Source organism: Talpa occidentalis, unplaced genomic scaffold (assembly GCF_014898055.3).
Source record: "Talpa occidentalis isolate TD23 unplaced genomic scaffold, MPIMG_talOcc4v2.1 talOcc4.3, whole genome shotgun sequence".
Lineage (NCBI taxonomy): Eukaryota > Metazoa > Chordata > Mammalia > Eulipotyphla > Talpidae > Talpa > Talpa occidentalis.
Window position 1 is genome coordinate 33,948,061 of NW_023603184.1, and position 21,289 is coordinate 33,969,349.

The 21,289-nt window shown below is 37.3% G+C and overlaps 1 protein-coding gene across 4 annotated transcripts in view; it reads right to left on the reverse strand.

Moving 5' to 3' along the window:
* The window catches only part of RBMXL2 (RBMX like 2), a 183,541-nt gene that overhangs the window by 75,149 nt on the left and 87,103 nt on the right, over positions 1 to 21,289 (reverse strand). For 3 of the 4 annotated variants that reach the window (XM_054699416.1, XM_054699410.1, XM_054699412.1), the window contains 2 exons: positions 7,515 to 7,676; positions 5,760 to 5,842 (listed from right to left, as the gene is read on the reverse strand). The gene's annotated coding sequence lies outside the window, so the exon portion shown is untranslated. Of the gene's footprint in view, positions 1 to 5,759; positions 5,843 to 7,514; positions 7,677 to 21,289 lie in introns of those variants that run through there. The other variant, XM_054699411.1, reaches the window with a different exon arrangement.

Genomic DNA, 21,289 nt, shown 5'->3' on the forward strand with positions numbered 1-21,289 from the left:
GGAAGTAAACATTGTTTAAAAATTAACAATGATGTAAAATATATATAAATAAAAACAAACAAAAATAATTAAAAATAACAATGAAACAATGTTCTCCTGTTTCTAAATTTGAAAAATATTTTAAAAGCCATAATATCCAGTATTAGTTAGGATTATACTAGGTATCATAACTGCCTGGAAAATAACTTGGAAAAGAATAGCTAGCTAGTTAAACATTAATATCCTTTGACTTGAGAAACCTTGTTAATTAGATAAGAGCTTAAAGTAAGAGCTATTTTAAAACAGTTTCTAGGGAAAATCATCAAATATGATAGATTAACAATATATTTTCAACAACTATAAATCATAATCTCAAAGAAATCACTTAATAACACTAAAAAATATCTGAAATGTAAATGAAAAATTAGAATGGAAAAACAGTTATATAACATGACACAAATTTGTGTTTACCTGTGCTTGCAGACACAAATGCCAACGCATGTGCACACATAAGAATAACTACAGGAAATATTCAAAATCTTATTTTATCTATATGAGTAGATTATGAATGTTTTCTTCTCAAGTTTTTGGTAATTTTGGAAGTATTAGGAATATTACTTTTTATAAAAATTTATAAAAATTATAAATTTACTTTTATAAAAATTTATTACTTTTATAAAAATTGAAGAATTGTTGAGAAGATAGCAAAGGGATTTCTTCAAAATCTAGGAGACATTCACTCATATACTCATCCAACAAATGTTTACCAAATGTCTGCGAGTGCCAGACACTGTTTTAGTTTTTCAGTATACCCAGGGTGAACAGAATAGGCATGATTACTCCCTCCCCCAACAACCTGACAGTCCCTGTGCCTCTCAAGATTTGTATTGTGGTTTGCAGCCTCTTCTTTTCTAGTATTAACTCAGTCGGAATAAACAGACTGCATTTTTCTCATACCCAATAACAACAACAAAAAAAAAAACTAGCAACTAATTCTCTTAACTTTCTATCCCTTTGCTCTAATAGGCTGGCCTCCCCTGGAGCTAACTTTTCCCAGAATGACTGTGTCATCAGCAGAAGCCAAATTGCCAAATGTCACCCTCCTTGCTCTCTGATATGTTACCAGCCCAGGAGCTCAGTTTAGCAGAGTTCCCTTCTGAGACCCCAAAAAGAATGAGTTGTTTCTTTTAAATAAACTCTAAGGTGATCTCCAGGAAGAGATAGAGTAAGCTACATCTCCCCTCAGGGTCTTGCTATTATTTCTACGATACGTGTGTGGAGGCTGCATACATACAGTACATGGCTACTAGGCTGGGGAGCCAGTGAAACTTTTTGATTTATGAAAAATATATTTAAGAAGAGATTCCAAAACTATCTTTCCCTAGTGCTACTGATCTTTTAATTACTGATTAGCAGGGTAAGAATTTTAAAGCATCATTTTTCCTCCTATTGGGAATAGCTTCTGTCAAGGCAGTCACTCTGGCCACTGGGAGATGTTGAGATAGATGAGGCAACAGTTATACTCAACCCCCTAACATGATTGAACAGAGGTGTGGAGAATATTACAATACTGTGTGCTAAGGGCTACATTCAAGAAGCTTTGGGAACCAAAGGAGAGCTCATCTAGCAAATTTTTTTAAACATACACTATTTGTCCTAAAATTGCAAAGATGTGTAGATGCTTCAATGGCACACAAAATGAAGACCAGCAAAGAAGGACCTGTGAAAAGCTAAGTAAGGAACCCAGCAATAATACAATAAAGTACATACCAGAATAATTTATTGACCTATGAGGAATGTTTTGTTTCTACTGCTAAAGAGAACTGGAAAGAACATGAGCTCTTTGAACTTTTCTTATTGCATCTTTTCTCCTCATTCTGACAAGTTATCAAGCACTATTCTGAATCACTTTTACAGATATTAATTCAATAAATCCTCATGATAACACCTTGAAGGAGAAACAATTACCATTTTTAGCTCAGAGATAAGAAAACTGAAGCAAAAGTAGGTAAGTAACTTCCTGATTAATGACAAAACAGAATCCAAACAGAGGCAGACTGGGTCAAAGCCTATAATCTACAACCACCACCCAAAGGATTAATATGCAGACTAGATTAAAAAAAAACTCCCACAGATCAAGAAAAGAAACCATATAAATATAATCATAGCTTATAAAGTTCATAGCAGAAGAAATATGAATAGGCAATAAACATGTGAAAAGTTGTTCAACCTCATTTAGATTCTGCAAAATTCTAAGTAAAGCAGTAACACGATGCCATTTTCCTCTCATCAAATAGGCAGGTATAAAAAAATCTGAAAATATCAATTATTTGCAAGGATTTTGCAGAAATGGAATTCTCATATACTATTGGCAAGAATATAAATTGGCATAAAAATTTCAGGGAGCAATTGGTAGCAGGTAGCAAAATTTAACCTATGAAAACTTTGTGATCCTGGAGTCCACTTCTAGATGTACAAACTAGAAAAAATTCTCATATGCATGCATCACAAAACATATAATGAAAGTAAATCTATCATTTGTGAGACAATAAAACTCACAACATAAATGTCTATTATAAAGGGAACAGAAAAATAAAACATGTTTTATAATCATGTTGTGAAATACACTGAATAAAAGTTTTGATATATCTAAGTCTATAAGCACTAAACCATCATTAATTCTGGGTTATGTCTTTTGAAGAACTAAATGAGGAATGAAGGCGTCTTGAATGGTTAGCCCAACAACTCTCGAGAAGCAAGAGGGCTCCAAGGGCCCCAGCACTGGAATTCATACTGTGCCAGGCTGGTTTAGATGACACCTGTTCCAGAAGTTGAATTCTGAACTCAGCCATCCCACAATTATCTCACATTTCCCGAGTTTATCTTTAGTGCCAGTGTCCACTACGGGAAAGACCAATACACAGCTTTGCTCCTACTTTCTACCAGGACTGCTTGCTTTAGCCTGATCCTGACTTCACAGTTGTCTAGTCAAATAGAAGAGTGAGTGCTGCTTTTTTCATTCTCGCTAGGGAAGCATATGCTGCCCAAGAGTGGCCATGCTGTGAAAAAAGAGATCATAGTGTATTGCTCTGTAGCCTCTTCCCAGTAGCTGATCACCAGGCAAAATGTCAGAGCAGCTGGGGCTCATCAATTCACCCTCTGTGATTTCAAAACCAATTAGAATTGTGAACTCCTAATTGTCTCATTTCTAGCCACATTCTAAAGTAATTAATAAGTAATTGAGTAATGGGCTAATAATCGCCTTAATCATTTTTCTAATGCTCAGATCCTGCATATAGTCATCTTTATGACCTTTGGGGAGCATTGCACTCAGGTCATATCTTGTTAATAGCCCCCAAGTTAGTCCTCTAAAGCAGTAATTTCTTATCAGGAAAATTTGTTTTCATCTTCCAAGGTGGTTTAAAAATCTTTCAACCTTTCAGCTGCGATTTGTCAGATATCTTTTAAAACGTTTCCCCTCCTTCTGCATGTCCGGTCCCTTAATTTCATGTAATTTATTCTTCCACTAAAACTCAGAAGGAGGTGTCAACATCCAGGAGTGATTTCTAATTGCAGTGAAGCCTTATCACTTGACTGCTCCTGGACACACAATCCCTTTAGTGGTAAGAACATTTACCTGGACTTCCAGTTCTGTTTCATCATAATTATAACTTATATTAGCTGTTAGGTATGAAAGGACTTATTAACCTTTGGGTTTTGACTCAAGGGGAAGGGTAGCCACTACAAAACTAGGCAGACAAGCAGGAGATCTGTAAGCCAGAAGTATAGAGATCTCATTTGTGGATCTCTATAGGAAGATCTCATAAATAGATCTCATTTGTGGATCTCATGATGACGCCTGGTAGCAGGGAACCAATGATCAAATCATTTAGAAATGGGTCAGAAGAGAAGTCTCTACCAAATATTGCCAACCTCCAATCTTAGGGGATTAGAGATGGGAACTCTAATTCTAAAGATTCAGATTATGAGTTCAGCTATTAATATGGAGATGAGACAATTGGGGAATAATTTATAGAACCTGGATGGTATAGGGTCTTGTCAGTCAAAGTGGTCCTTTCATCAATTATTTCTTCTTTCTCCTAGATTCATAATTTTGTCTCCTCACTGGTAATTATCACATCAAATATAAATATACCAAAATATCTCTCTTAACAAAAACAAAACAAAAACAAAACAGCTCTCTCCTGTCTTCCCCTTTCCTCCTGCAACAATCTCATGTCACCAATTGGCTAAGTGCAGCGGGCACACCTCTGACCAGGAACAGGTCCACCCTTTGTACAGACAGTTCATTCATAGTAGGATAGTTTTTCTCAAGGAGATGTATGAGGTGTCAGGATTTAGGGAAGAAAGTTATCAAGGTATCAAGGATGGACACTGATGGGTACAGCCATGGGCTAGACCCTCCCAGCTGCAGACTACAACACATTAATATCTCATCTCACAGTCTCTTGTTCAACGATAAAATAAAATTTCTATTCCTGACAGTTAGACCCAAACCTGGGAGACACAAAGCTGATTATAACATACACAATTACTCCTGCAGGTTGGGTTGCCCAGAAACAGTTCCGCAACCTTGATGCAGGATGTTTATTGACATCTATTCTTGAGAATGATACTTAACATGCATAAGAGAAACCGGGTTCTGTGAGAGAGGTTAAATTGGTATGTGGTAGCACTCAGGTCTCAGACAGTCTATTGGGGGTTCTGAAGCTGGGATGGCCCTTCAGAAATGTCCTGAATTGAGGTAAGGGGACTAGGTTCTAATATCCCTGCATCAAATAGTCCTTGAATACAAGTAGTCTCAGAGGAGGTGTATAATCCTTGACAAGGACACTTTCTGCCAAAGGACTCAGCCAGCAACCAGCAGTCACCTTTCCAGGTAACTAGAAGGTGAGTCCTCACTCCTGGAAAAGGGGTCTAGATCATAGGCCTCAGCACCCAGTACATTCCCCTTTCCTTCCTCTGTGTCACTCTACTCAAGCCCATCAGGCCCCTCAGCCTCGCCCATCCCTTCATATGCACAGGCAGGGCGGGCATGCTTGCAACACAGAGGTGATTTTGTTTGTTTTCTCCAACCCATTCTGTGGGTTTTCATCTCTCCTCTCAGAATTTGGTTCCATTCACTTCCAAAAATAAGTACCCACAACCATACATCTTCTTTTCAGAGACTTCCTTCTAATCTCAGGCGCTTCCTTCATAATATGTTCAAATGGTAACTAAAGTCAGATGCATTTCTAAGGAAAGAGATTGGAACAGTTCTATACTTTGTCTATTATTCCCTTTAATCAGAATTTCATGACTTCTTGCCAAAGTCAATAGACACTTTTTACTCCACAAGTTGTTTGACATCTCTAGAATATGACTTTATTCTATGCTTTGAAACTCTCCATTATTTTTTGACTTCACATTTTTTTTCTTTTCTTTTTTTTTGAAGCTGATTGGCTTATACTATTGTGAGTTTTCTGGAAGTTTAGATCTCCCCCTTTAGGTGTAATCACCATGGTTCACCCACCACCAAAACACCCACACTCCTCCCTCATAGTCCATTTTGCTCTTTTCCCACCCTACTCTCATCCTCCCACCTTTTCCTGTTCTGGATACTTTAGTTCGGTCATCGGTTTTCAAGGGTTGGTTTAAAAGGTTGTCTAACCTTTTGTTTGGTTTTTCTATATTCCACATATATATGAGACACCATCTGTTATTTTTCTTTCTCTTTCTGGCTTATTTCACTTAGTATAATCCTTACCAGATCCATCCATGTTGCCATAAATGGCATGAGTTTATCATTTTTGATCAGCGAGTAGTATTCTATTGCATATATATAACATTTCTTCTTGCTCTTCTGAAATAAACATAGGATTGTGAATTTCCTTTTGAGTTAGCATTTTTTACTCTGTGGGTAAATACCTAGTAGTGGAATTGCTGCTTATATTTCTTGATATTCTGTTTACCTCGCTCACTCTCACCCTTGACATTAGAGACTGCTCTCTTATGTTTACCCTGTTACCAGTATAGTATCTAGACCATACTAATAACCCCAAAATTTTAATACAATTCTCTCAATATACATCAACCATATTGAAAGGACTGATGTGGTAAAGAGGAGAAGAGCCAGGCCTAGTTTCTGACAGGTGGGAACTTTATTGTGCCCCACGGTGAGGTTTGCCAACCCCCACGGGGGTGAGAGAAGTCGTGCCAATGCGGGGGAGAGATGTCCTTTTATACGGTGAGAAAAGGTTAGGCGGGAACCAAAGATGTTTTTCATTTGTTGGCAGGTTTTGGTTGATCCCTATCAGGTCCTGTTTGTGTTGGGTGGAGGCCTCTGGCTCCAGGAGTTTAGGCAAAGGTGGAATTCCTTTCTGCAGTTTCAAGGCCCCTCCTTGTGCCCGTGGCCTGGAACCCTCACCAGACCCCCGTACCAACCTTACACAAATGCTATTTTTGCCCGTATCTAAAAAATCTGACTTATATATCTTTACTGAGCAATTTTGCTACCTATGTGATATGTGTGTGTGTGTGTGTGTGTGTGTGTGTATGGGACATATTTGGATATTTACAACCAAATGTCTTGGACAAGTTATAGACAATAGGTCTCCTTTTCCCCTAAACCCAATTTCCTTCCTATATTCCTCGCATCAAGTAATGGCACCACCAGAAACACCCACTGTCAAACCACTCTAGGCTCTGGCTTCTCCTTTTCATCCTGAGTAATCAGACAGCACATCTACTAGTTCTACTGGCTAAGTAGCTTTCAAATCTCTCCACGATTCTTCACATTGCTATTGGCCCTAGTAGCAGCCTCATAAATTCTCTCTTAAACTTCTTTAATAGCTTCCTAATGGGTTTCCCCACTCCATTCTCCCCTCATCCAATTCATTTTCCACACTGCCACCAGAATGATCTGTTTAAAACACACATCTAATCTTATTGTATCCTTCCTTAAAAGCCTTCAACTTCTGATTGTCTTCTGGACATTATTCAAACTCTTTATGGCATTAAAAAAAAAAAAACAAAAACCCTCATCTCTGGCCCTTGCACAACTCCCTAGTCTTCTCTTGTTGTCATGACCCACTGCAGACACACCAGACCTTTTGTAATATCCAGAATCTATTATGCTTCTCATACCACCATGTCTTGCTTCTATTGATCAATTTGGAACATCCTTTCCCGCATAGAAACCTTACAGAAGTGAGTTGTGTTTTCATAGCACTTCTCATCTGACCATATTGTCCAAGGAAAAGAACTACAGGGGAGGGGCCAGTTGCTAAGTTTTCAACATTCTATGGTCTATCTGATTGGAGGGATGGAGTTTATGGTCAATCCCTGGAGATAAAGAAATATGTACCTCCATCACTTCAAATTGATGTTAGGGAAAGGATAGCTTAAAAGATATTTACAATTGTGACTAGAGGAACCTACATTTAATTTGCTACTTAGACAACCTAACAAATACTGAAGGGAAAATACAACCAAATTATTATCCTTGGAAAACAGGGAGATCCAAAGGAACATACCTACAACTTTAGGTTCATAAAAAGATGTTCACAGGAGGATGGATGAAAGGCTATCACATGCCACTGCCTGCTGTTAGTAACTGCATGCAAGTAGAAACTAGTCAGGTGGCGGCTCTCTTGTCTTCCTCAGGTCCATGCTACCTGACAACAGCCACCATTTTCCTAGAAACAGACAAAGCTATGAGTCAAAACAATCTCTAGCTGCCTGCCTAGATTGAAGGGTCATGCTTGGCAGTCATATTCCTGGTGCCTCCATCCTTTGTAATCTTCCAAAGAATTAACATGCCCATTGTATGAAATTATCACAGCTACTTGTATCATCCAAAGGGTCTAATGGTTATTTACCTCTTAGAAGAGACCCACCTTAGGTAAAGACTTATACATCTATCTGCATTATAGGAGGACCCACCCACCTCCCATCAATGATCTTTCAGGAAATAAATCTAATTACCACTTCTCTAGGTCTACAGATGCCAGAATTAGGATTTGAAGGAACCCATCCCAGTGTGTGTGTGTGTGTGGGGGGGGAAGCTGTAGCTCTTCAAGGAAGAAAAAAATCAAGGAGCAAATAGAACAAGCTAGCACTTCAAAATAGAGTATGAAACTGAGTAGTCAGGGCAAATAGGTCATTTTTAAAAAAAAACGAGTAATACAGGAAATGGGAGAAAGCTTTAAAGAATTCTAAATTCTATTCTTTTTTATTTTATATATTTTTACATCATTTTTTAATTTTTTTTGCACAATGTATGTATTTTCATTTTGGCTATAGTTCCCACACAATTCTCCCCCCTTTATTTTGACCCTAATCCCTTCTCCACTCCCCCCACCATAGTGTGTCTCTGGTTTATAGCTCCTTGTTGATTTTGATTTTTACTTTATTATAATTATTCTTTTTCCTGGTCCCTTATTTATGTCTTCTAAATTCCTGCTATGAGACCATCCGGTATTTTTTTTTTTCTTTCTGGCTTATTTCGCTGACCATGATCCCTTCCAGCTCCATCCATGTTGCTGCAAATTGCATGAGTTTATCTTTTTTGATTGCTGAGTAATATTCCATTGTGTATATGTACCACATTTTCTTGATCCAGTCATCTATTTTTGGGCATTTGGGTTGTTTCCATAGCTTAGCTATTGTAAATAGTGCTGCTATAAGCACAGGGGTGCAGGTGCCCTTTTAATGGGATATTCCATTGATAAAACAACAGGCTGCCAAACTAAAGAGCAATTTAACAATTAGAAAGTATTTTTCAATATAATTATACTATTTGCCAAAATAAAAAAATAAATAAATTCAGTCAAAGAACAGAGGACTATATGCTACCCAACACTGATCTAAAGAGTTTACTTGCTGAACAAAAATCTTCCCATGATGTAGATCAAAAGACACAGAGATAGAAATTATGGGGAGACTCATAGAGGACCAGCTCTGGTGGCCCAATCTGAATAATGAGAGGACTGAAAGAAAAGAAAAGAGATTATAGAGGATAAGCAATAAAAATTGAGAGGGAAGAAAGTCTGAGTTGGAAAAAAAAATAATTAACAAGATTATTGAAAAATAAATATGTACATTTTGATGACATATTTTGGTGGCATATTTTGGGATCAGAAGACAAAATCTTAAAAGCTTCCACAAAGGGAAGAATCATTACCTAAAAAGGAATAGTTTCATGTGTAATAATGGCACAATACCTTTGGATTTTCAAGGAAAAGTGATGGTATTTCTACAAGACCATATCCAATGAAAAGTTGTTCATTTATATGATGGTAAGGAGTTTTTAGGCATGCAAACACTCAAAAAGTTACATTTATATATTTCCTTGCTGAAAAATAAAAGATACTCACAAAAGTACTCTAATCAAATGAAAATTACATTAGCCTACAGATCGCAGGATGGTGAAATTTTAATATATAAGAAATAGTAGCAATCAATGAGACAAGTGGTAGTTCAATCTAAATAGCAGTTGGTACTATGGTCCTGAAATATTTGGGAATTGTTAAGAAAGAATTCTTGAAATAGAAAGGACATAATGTAAAAAAAAAAAAAAAAAAAAGGATGTGTAAGAATAAACTCAAGAGGGCAGAGCCTTGAGCTATTTTTATTGCTTCCTAGCTATTATAATCAAGAACAAATTATTTAACCTTCTTTGCCTTGGTTTTTTCCTCAGTATAATGGGATTGAGAAAAGCATCTGATTCATATGGTTGTTGTAAAAAATAAACAAACACCTATAAAGAACTTAAAAGAGTATTTAGCAAAGTGTATTTAATAAACATCATTTATCATCACCATCATCGTCATCACCATTATTATATCATTGAGAGGGCAGAAATACAATAATTTAATTTTTAACACTGTCAGATAAAACAAAGTTCAAAATATTCAAATTAATGAAATCAGTAGAAAACTTGAAATAGGTTATAGAAGTTAAAAAACAATTGAAAACAAGGAGAGCAAACAATTTGATTAATGTAACTAATTAATCAAAATGTCAGATACAGGGCAAAGAGCTTCTCTGAGAGGATTACTGCAAGCCAAATTTTAGATATTGAATTTGAGGTTTCTTGGACAATTAATTGGGCATTTGGAACTGAAGAAAGAGATGTGGGTTGTTGGCTTTTTTTTTTTAATGGAATTTAAAGAAATAAAGCAGAAGAGTAGGGACAAATCCTAAGGGTGGAATGTGGTGGAAAGATCTGACAGTTTGATTTGACCATGAGGAAATCACTGATAACTTGGTGAGAGGAAGTCTGATCACAATAGACAACTGGTGATTGATGCCCTGAAAGCATGGTCAGTCGACGGCTAAATCCAATCTACCAGGGAATGCTACACTCAGGAAGAACAGATTCATCTCTGTGCAGAAGTAGCAAACTTCACACATGAAATGTGTAGAATAAGGCACAGGCCAGGGGCACACGCAGTCATTACTTTGTTCATTGAGCAAGTATCTACTGAACACCTATGTCCCAGATCCCATGCTAGGCTCTGGAGAAACAGTTGTGAATATTAAACACCTTCTCTTTCTTCATATAGTGCTAAGGCCTACAGTCATGAAAAAAAATGATGTTTTTTTCAACCCACAAAAGGGAGAACGGATTCTTCTTAAGCAAGATAACTACTGGCACATAAGAGAGCTCCAACTTTTTTCTTTAACTTGCCAGAGCAAGAAATATTTATTTTTACTAGCTGAATTCAGTGTGTCCTGTATATAGGATACTTAGGTTACACACACACACACACACATAGACACACACACAATATATATATAAGATATACATTCTATAGGATGTGAACTATGTTACACTTTCCTGTCCCAGAATCCTGTGCCTCTCATTAAAAGGGACCATGATGTAGACCACTCCTTTGTTCATTCTCTTTAGATAATCAAACAGTAGGAAAAGTCTGTCTTTCAGGGTTTTTGAGAAACTTTAGGTCACTTATGCAGGAGATATCCTGGGCATTTCTGTGCACATTCCTTTCCCTATCTCCACTCCATCCACCTCAAATCAATCTTAGGAAGGAGACTGAGTCAGGGAATACTTTTTTCTCTCACAGATCTCATGAACAATCTACCTTGAATCCCAACTTTATAGTTGTTCAGTTGTGAGGCCACAGCAGTTTCCTGCCTGTGTAACTTCATACACTTGCGCAGTTGTGTCGCTTCCCTATTATAGGGGTAGCGCATGACCTTTTCTTAGCAATTGCTTTGAGTGCCTGATAGGATCTTGGGAATGCAGAATTAAATTTGGAAATACATTATAGGAAGGGAGACTGAAGGAAGGAACTCTTTACCCAAATAAGTCGGGGCAGGGGACACCAAAACCAAAGGCATGCATAAATGGATTCTAAAGAAAACCAGAAATATCTACCAAATTTGTTAAAATCCCATTGGACTAGAATGGATATTAAATACGGGTTATGAGTCCAGGAGACAGAAATCAGGGGTGAAGAAAAGCAAAAGCAACAGGCACAAAAGTACTGGTTATTGCCTTTATGAGACTGTTTATAGTGTAATTGGATAAATTTCTCAGCATTTTTGAGATGTTGAAGTTGCATATGACCTCCATGAAAATGAAGCAATTTTCTTGGAGCATTAAGTCAGAATAAGTCTGTGTGGGTTGTAGAAAAATGAGAACATGAATTTATACTCGCTCCAATATGCATTCAGTCAGCACCAGTTTCCTGGAAAATTATTGCTGGATAGTTCATTGAATGGATACATTATAGTTAACATACCAGTCCCTTACTGCTGAAAATTTATATCAGTTCCAATTTTTACTGATATTTTACTATTATAACATCTTCATAATGTATTTATGTTTCTGTTAAATATTACATTGTCCCCTCAGGATAGGTACAGTTACAGAATTTTATGAAAGAATATAGCCTGATCAGGTCAATAGTTTAGAAAAATAATTCTGATTAAAGAGAAAAAGAATTGAAGTTAAAGAAACAAAATAGGATACTGTTAATAATAATCTAGGTAAAAATAGTAATTACTGAAGCAAAGTATAGGGACAATGAATATTAAAGGAAGAACTCATACAACTGGATGTATGAGCAGAGGTAGAGGGGAAAGAAACAAGGAATTAGGTAATTTCTTGCTTTCTAGGAGGTGAATGTGTTGGTTTTAAAGTGCCTATGAGACATCTTGACAGAATTTCAAGTGGCTGGCTGGGATATATAGCTCTGGAGCAAAGGATACTTAAGACACAGCTGTTATTTTTTGGCATATAGGTGACAGTTGAAACTGTAATTTCATAGATATGATTACCCAGGAGAATAGTAGAAAGAAAAGAGGTCAAGAAAGGCCAGATTCATGAGAAACACCAAAATAATAGGAGAAGGCAGAGGAAAAAACCCTTTGTTCCTTACATCTAGAGGTCAGTGATATAAAAGAACTGAAATAGATGTATTTAGAGAAACCAGATGGGGACTTAAAAAAATGGAATAATTTTCTTAAGCAAGAAATACACTAAAAACTAGTCCAATAGGATAAGGACTAGAAAAACAACTGATGTTAAACTTTCTTCAGGTTCCTAGATATCTATTGGGCTTCTATTCCCAAAATGCATAGAATTAGAATATTAGTGAACTACTGGAAAACATAATGCATACGTACTAGTGATGCTTATCCTATGCCTATAATTCACAAAATTATATATAATTGATTTATTTCTGCATAATCATTTTGACATTAAGGTTTGTTTTATATCTTTACACAGTACATACTTGTATTAGAACTTAGGTATAAATTTGATCTTTTTAAACTATGATTCATCTTTGGCCCTTTACTGTACCCATTAAAATGCTTTGTCTATTGTCTTTTCTTACACAATATTTATTGGATTTCTTTTTTTTAAGATTTATTTATTTATACAGACTGAAAACACTGCTGAGGGAAGCGCAGGTGAGACAGGAGAGGTCTGCCTCGCCATGTGGGAATCTCTCTGGCCAGCCGGGAATCGAACCGGCGCTGCAGAGTCTGCGGACAACTTCACAGCACTGTGCTCAACCTGCTCCACCACCGGGGAGGCCCTGGATTTCTTTAATTGAATTAAGACATAGTTTGGAACACCTAACAGATATTCAACAAATGTTCACTGGGTGGATAAATCAGTGAATCAATAAGCTTAAAGTCTTCATCCACAGACAGAAAATTTTACCTTCCTCCTTTTAAAGATATAATGCTGTGTTATATCACGTGAGAGCCTGCTGCACTAGAGACACTGTGGAAGAATTGAAGGAGGTATAAACACAGTAGTTACCCACTGTGTGCTAGTCTCCGGGACAAGTATGTTACATATCTATGCAACTACAAGATTCTGCACCTTTAATCGTTTTCCTTTTTCTCTCTTATGGATGAGTCTGCCCTGTGCTTATCTAAGGCCAGTTGCTCCACTGATGGACTCAGTGGGGTGCATATAAATGACTAACATCCCATTCTCTTAGGGGGGAAAGCCCAGATTTGTGGCATTTTGTGGTGTAAATAGTTCCACCATCACCTATTTCCAGCTACCAACACAAAATCCCTAAATATGGAGTTGAGAAAAGATACTCATAATGGGCTCTTGGAAGTCTCTATGAGCAGGGCTCAAGACCAGTAGCTAGACTAGATCTCACCCCTTCCTGTCACTCAAGGACATCACTTTTGCAATTCTCTCTCACTCCTGCAGTAACAATTTTCCTCTCTTTTGGAATTTCCTTATCCGTCTGTGAACATAATATTGTTCCTTCCACTAAACAAAATAAAACTCACCCTACTTCTGTTTCCAGCTATTATGCCATTTTCAGTCCCCTTATAGAAAAAAAATGTCTGAAGAACTATATTGACTTGCTACATATTGTTCTCCCTCCATTCTCTTTTAAACTTAGTCAGACTTTGCTTCCAACACTAGCAAATTACTTTTTTGTGCTCAATTTAATGTTGCTAAATCAACAGAGCCAATGTTTAATTACATATTTAAATTCCACTTGATCTAATATTTAATTCCACATCCTCATGTTACTTGGCTAATCAGCAGTATTAGACATTTGGCATCCACTACTATTTTGGTGTCCTGGTTTCTCTTCACCCCTACTAACCACACCTTAGCAGCCTATGTTGGTTCTTCCTCCGCTCCTGATTTTTTTTTTTTTTTTATTTAGACAGCTTTGTTTATTGCTCAGAGAAAAGGTCTGTCTTGTTCTAGCAGAATAACATAGAAATTGGATTTTTTTTGGTAAAGTGGGGAATATTAGAATCTGATAGCCCACTAATCTGATTAATAAAACAGTACCATTCATACCACACATGGATTGTCTATTTTCCAAAGAATTTTATTTTTTATTTTTTTAAATTTTTTTTAAATAATAAATTTTATTTTTATATTCCCCATACAATTGCAACCCCCTCATTCTGACCCCAATCCCTCCCCTCCCGCCCCCCACCCCCCAAAAGTGTCTCTGGTTCATAGTTTTTTGTTGATTTTGATTTTCACTTTCTTATAGTTATTCATTTTCCTGGTCCCTTATTTAAGTTTTCTAGATTCCTGCTATGAGTGAGACCATCCGGTATTTTTCTTTTTCTTTCTGGCTTATTTCGCTGAGCATGATCCCTTCCAGCGCCATCCATGTTGCTGCAAATTGCATGTGTTTATCTTTTTTGAATGCTGAGTAATATTCCATGGTATATATGTACCACATCTTCTTGATCCAGTCATCTATTTTTGGGCATTTGGGCTGTTTCCAAAGCTTAGCTATTGTAAACAGTGCTGCTATAAACATAGGGGTGCAGGTGTTCTTTGGAATTGATGTTTCTGTGTCCTTTGGGTAAATACCTAGGAGTGGAATTGCTGGATCATTTCTTAATGCTGCAGGAGCTCAGGGAAGAGTCCACAGTCTTCTCTATTTATATTCTCTTCATTAGGAACTTGTCTCATGCCTTAAAGTTCTTTAAGTTCTGCCTTCCCCATTGAAAAAAATATAGAGATTAGGTCTTTCCAATATAATGAGACAGATATCCTTACAGAGTGGTGTGCATACAAATGTTTTTTTCAAACACAACCTCCACCCAGCTTTTAGATCCCCTCCCATGAAAGCAACCTTTTGCCAAAGACATTATTTTGGAGTGGCAAAAGGACAGGGACTTTTTTTTTTTTTTTTTTTTTTTACTTTTTCAATAATATATCCCCAGCACTAAGAACACTTACTGGCTACAGTGTTGGGTATTCAGTAAGTATTTGTTGGGTGAGTGATCTATTTGAACTCTCACAATACTACGAGGTAAGTGACATTAACTTTCATTTATTACAAGTGAAGAAACTGAAAATTAGATATGTGATATGGCCCCATACTAAGCAGTATATTAGCATGCTAAACACTAAAAATGATAAAACTGCATTTATATATGAACCTTTCATTATAATAGGCAGAATTTTTTGTATTACCTAAATGTTGCTTACACATAATACTTACAAATTGAATAATAATGATTTTTCTGAAAGGACAGAGAGGTTGTAAAAACTAATTCCAATGACTTAGGATAGGTGTGACCAATACAGTTTCCTCCCAACACAAGTTAATGAAAGTCATCTTAGTAAATGATGCATGTGTCTCCGAGTATTGCTTGGTTAATAGGTATACACTAGTAGAGACATCTTCCATTTTGGAACTGAAGCTTGAGACAGGAAGCCGCTTTTTAGAAGAAATTTTCTGGACCAAATATACCTCTAAAATCCTTTCAATTAGAACCAAATACTTAGTTTGGGCTCTGTCCTTTCAGTGAAATACTATCGCTCTGTCAGAAGAACCTGAGCAATAGAAGGGAGAAATTGAGCAAAAAGAGTGAAGAATGTCAAATTTATAGGGAGACAATCAGGGATGCACCATGAAGGCACAGGGAAAGCCATGGTCCAGAGTGGGAAAAGTGAGGCTTTGTTCATGGAATGGGGTAAGTGTAACACAAAAGTGTGTTGGAATGAAAAGTAGGAAAACGAGAGGTGATGGCATTATGGTAAGTTGTTTCTTTAGTAGGGAGAAACCTCAAGGGTTTTTAAAGATGTGATGTATGTGCAATTGTGTGTGTGTGTGTGTGTGTGTGCGCGCGCGCGCGCGTGCATGAGAGAGAGAAAGGGTGATGATGATTGTAACTGTAGACCAAAGGAAAGGAAAGGATGTTGAACAGCAAAATTTGTCAGCCTTGAAAATGATCCTTTTTATGTACTTATTTATTCTGCATCTTAGTTTACAAAATGAATTTAAGGTATAGCTGACCAACAGGCCGTGTTGTAGGCTTCTGGAATGAGGACGACAAATGCTGAGAGATATTATAAAAAATAAGGAACCACCACTTGAGGGCAATGGGAACAGGAAGCAAGTACTCTAGAACTAAGTCAATGCAATGAAATAAATGCAGCTAGAACCAGAGGAGGTGAGTGAAACATACCCATGCAGCACATACACATGGATATGACATCACATTGCATTGCCAGAATGAAAGCTCTGATACAGTAGAGGTTGTAAGCTTATGTACTAACCATCCTAGCCAAGGTGTCCTTCCACACACTGGACAGCCACAGTCTGAGTTTGTCACTGCACAAGCAGAGTATCCTGGCTGTTATGGTATGCAGTGGTTGTGATGGAGCATGCAGGCTAATAAGCCCTGTGCTATAAAATGATACAGAAATAAAAGAAAAAAAGAATATAGGTAGGCTGACATTTGCTGGGCTTTCATATTGCCCAGTGGTCTGTGAAGATGCTATAATACCTATTGTACAGTCGTGATAAACTAGATTGACACAAAATGCCTTCCTCTCAGGTAAAATGGCTACTGTGGTTCATGGAAGGCTGTTCATAATATTCACTGAACTATTAAGGCACAAGTAGAAGGCTGTAGCACGTGCTGTTAAATCCTAGACTGTCACACTTCAGATTGGTTGTCAAGATATATACATTCTGACATCCTCTGAGCTGTTACAGCAAGTATGAAAGTGTGATGGTATGTGAGACTGACACACACTGGTCCTCCACAGTGTAAAATGAATCTCAAGGAGCATGCAAACTGACATATGCTAAGCTGTCGTATATATACATAGTTGTCATGGTGCCGAAGATATGTAATATACGGGGCTGTCACAGTAAATGATATACTGGTAGGGCACACACACTGACGTGCTTTGAGCTTTGAGTTGCTATGCCATGTGTATGGCCATGGTGGCACATGCACACAGCATACTGGGCTGCTCCAATGTCAAGTGTAGCCAGGCTGACACATGCTAGAGCATGTGTGACACATAAGACAGTCAATTGAATTTCCAGGGTTATGTCCCAGTGAGATATGCCTCTGCTCCTCATATTACAGAAACACAGAAGAGCAGATAATAATGCATTTAGTTCAAGTTGAGTTATGTACTTAAATTAATAAATCCCTCTATTTCAAAAGAAGTGCTCAAATAATTGAGCAATCCAATTCCTTTCCCCAATACATATGGGGAAATAGCTTTAGTTTTTCACTTTCCTTCAGTGACTTGATTTATATATATATTTCCTTACTTATCTAGGCAGATGGCAATAAACATATTGTGTTTTCCCTGACAGATAATTTGGTTTCCTACACACAGAGTATAATATGTTTATACTAATACATTGCAATATTTATCTTTCACTTCTGAAGGCTAAATATATTTGCAACTTTAAAGAAATTATTGATAATTTGCAAAAGTTTTAATGATTACAATATGATGATGAAAGTATTTTCATACAGGTTTCCCTGATATCTGAATGTAGAGCATCCTTATGAGACTTTCCATAAGCTAAAATGGCAAAAAGCAAAGAAGCAAGTACCATTAATTAATGTGGAAAAAATATCCTAGTGTCCCCAACCCATAAAAAACCCCAAATCATACCAAATAATACATAAAACCTAAATCACACTAAAATATACTAACAGCAGGAATGAGATGATAAATATTCAGTCTGCATAAAGTGGATGTCAGGGAGGGAGTTGAGCTGTGCCACCCTCGCTGCTGTAGGTGCCCACTGCCTTGCTTTCACAGCCACAGCAAAACAAATGCTGAGTATGATTCGATTCGCTCTTCACCTTCTGTCATAAAGACAGATATTCTCTTTGAATTTCCTTTGGTTAGCAAAAAAGGTACTAACGTAGGTCTTTCCTAAAAGGAAAGTGATATAATCAACTTTTAAAATGGGGGGGTTGTCTGTGAACCTAAATGTTTCTAGGCAGATATTTGTGAGAAAATATATAAGTAGTGGCATTCCATTTTCTATAATAGTTATTTTCAGTTTTCAAATACAATGCTGTGGGGCAAAAAACACAAATTATAATGTAACATCTACGAAGGACTCTGACAACCCTACCTCATGTTTCTGTCATCATCGGCAGTAGGTATGATGAAATGTACCTAAGGCACTTACACCTCTATTCTGATGGTTAGTATCTGGTTCTATAAATCAGCACACTCTAAGTCCAGAAACGGCCCAGTGAACAGCAAAGGAGTTGGGAGCATGGAGCTGACCAGCGCCCTGGGGAGCCATCTGAAAAAGGAACAGCTCCAGGCTGAAAAGTGAGTGTGCACTCTGGAAAAACATACTTGGAACTGGATGTGGAAGTTCTGTAGTTGATTTTAAAATGACTGAAAATCCCCCCAAAACATCTTATTCTTTATTTGGCACATATTTTCTATTTTGAAATAATCTCAAACTCACAGAAAAGTTTGTTTGTAGAGTGTAGATTAACAAAAGAATTGGAGGGCAATTTGCTGGTTTGATGCCTGCTATGCCCTGAGTACCTGACTGTCTCCCACATGCAAGGATACTGTCTTATTAATCACAGGATGAGCATCAAAATCAGGAAACTAATGCAGAACATTAATATCATCTAAGACTCAGACTTCATTTAAGTTTCCAAATTATCCCAGTAAGTTGTTAATAGCAAAAGATACAGTTTAGGATTATGTGTTGCAATTAGGTATTAAGAATTACATGTTGCATTTTTTTTTTTAAGATTTATTTATTTATACAAGCACTGGGTACAGTCAGAAGAGCGGGAGGGTGAGAGAATTCACCAGAGCCAGAGTGGGGAGCAGAGCAGGCAGAAGGACCAAAGTACACTGCTGAGGGGAGCAGCGGGCGGCAGGAGAGGTCTGCGTGCCATGTGGGACCCTCCTCTGGTGGCCGGGAAGCAGCCAGGGATCGAACCGGTGCTGCAGAGGCTGCGGGCAGCTTCGCAACCCAGCACTCAACCACTGCGCCACTGGGGAGGCCCCTACATGTTGCATTTTTAACTTCTGAAGACTGTAGGCCAGTTATTTCGCATCACGTGTCTCCATTGTGGTACTTCTTAATATCTCCTTATGAACAAAGTCAGGTTATGTGATTTGGATATATCAGAAAATATTGCTGTTGTCACTGCATCCAATCAGTTGACAAAGGATTTCAATTTATCACATTACTTATGATGTATACTTTCATCATTTGTAGTTTATGCCACACTTCTTTACTGAGATTAGATTTCTTTGACATTAATTTATTTTGTGAAGAGGTTCTTTGATATGTAAATAGTCTATGTAAATTGCTCGTCAAACTTTCTTATTTGTTACTAACAGAATCGGCCGTTGTTTCATATTTTATTTAATGGATCATAGTCCTTTACTACAGTGATTTATTTCAATGCTCAAGGGAGACAGGCTTCCAGATGGCTCTAGTGTCCTTCTGTCATGCCTCACTATTCTTTGAACAGTTCCTTGCTTTGTGGTATAAAAAGATGTTCTGGGCTTGTCTTTCCCTATCTCAACCTTGGAATCAGCCATTTCTCCAAGGATTACTGGTCCCTTTTGTTGGAAAATACACTTGATCTTAGCCAAGAAGCAATATTTTTGTTGGAAAATAGTATTTAGAAACCAAGATAGGGGCACTACAGTGTTCACTGCTATTAAGGTGAGGCCTCCAAGTCTCTCAGTCAACAGAACATATATACACATTTACATCTGCATTTATTTCTACATCTAACTATATTTACAGAAGTCCTTGCGTTCACACCAATATCTCTAATTCCTACCTAACATAAGCTTGTCCTAGTTTTATTTCTATATTTGCAATTCTCTTCTGAGGCAGTGAGAGATCTTGTTCCCATTATCTTTACTGTATTTGCTTATTATATCAACTCTATGGTATGTAACCAATATTCAACTCTGTCACCCCTGCTCCCTATGTGGATGAGCTGCTTTACTCACTGTGGTTCCAGCATCCCATGCCAGAAAGCCCCTCTGTGTGGTTCTAGCATCCCATGCCAGAAAGACCCTCTGGTGTGGATGCCCTGCCCTCCCCACTTGATCTCTGACTCCATGCCAGGTTGCCCTTCCATAGTAACACCCTCCACTCTATGCTCTAGAACTCTCTCTCCTTCTGAGGCTGCTTTTCCACATATACACTTTCTCACCCACTTGAATTCTGTCATTCATACCTGACATCTTATTTATTCTTGAATGAGTTACTGAGTCTACAGGTTTGGGATAAGCACTGAGTTGAGTTGACTAGTTGTAAAGAAGGGAGTTGAAAATCTTACATTTGTGCTGGAAGTGGCCCTGTAGGAGAATTTATGGTTGATTTACCAAGATAAAATATTTACAAATTCCTCTTCTAATAACCACATTCAATCAAAACATATATTGAGAATATACGGTGGATCAGGCACTATGTAAGTTCTTCACTCATAAAAGCAACTTCGAAATAGGATTCCTAGTATTACATACCAGGATATATATTAACTATCTTAACTACGTATTAACTATCTATTGAATAAGTTAAATGATCTTTGTTGAACAAATCCTTAATGACATGGGACAAAACTAACTGACATGGGACACTGAATCAGTGCCCATTTCATGATACCTTTTTTGTTCTAAGCTCCATGTCAGGCATGAAGAAAACAGAATGAATAAAATATTTCTTAAGATAATTTGGAGGTGGTTACAAAAACATTAATAACTAAAATGATATTTTAAACTGTACAAATTATATGTTTAAAATCAGGAGGAAATGTAAGAAAGGAAAATTTATACAATGATGATGGAGAAAGTGGCCTTCAAGCTGATGATGGATTCATTCCAGCTAAGCCATAGCAGGGGCAAAAATAAGGTACAAAAATGCAGCACATATTTGAAGAATGAAAAGAACAAAATATGGATAGGGAATGATACAGAAGGGAAAGTGACAGAGGTAAGCCTGGAAAATCAGGATAAAATATGAATATACAATTTCTAGAAGGAGATTAGCTT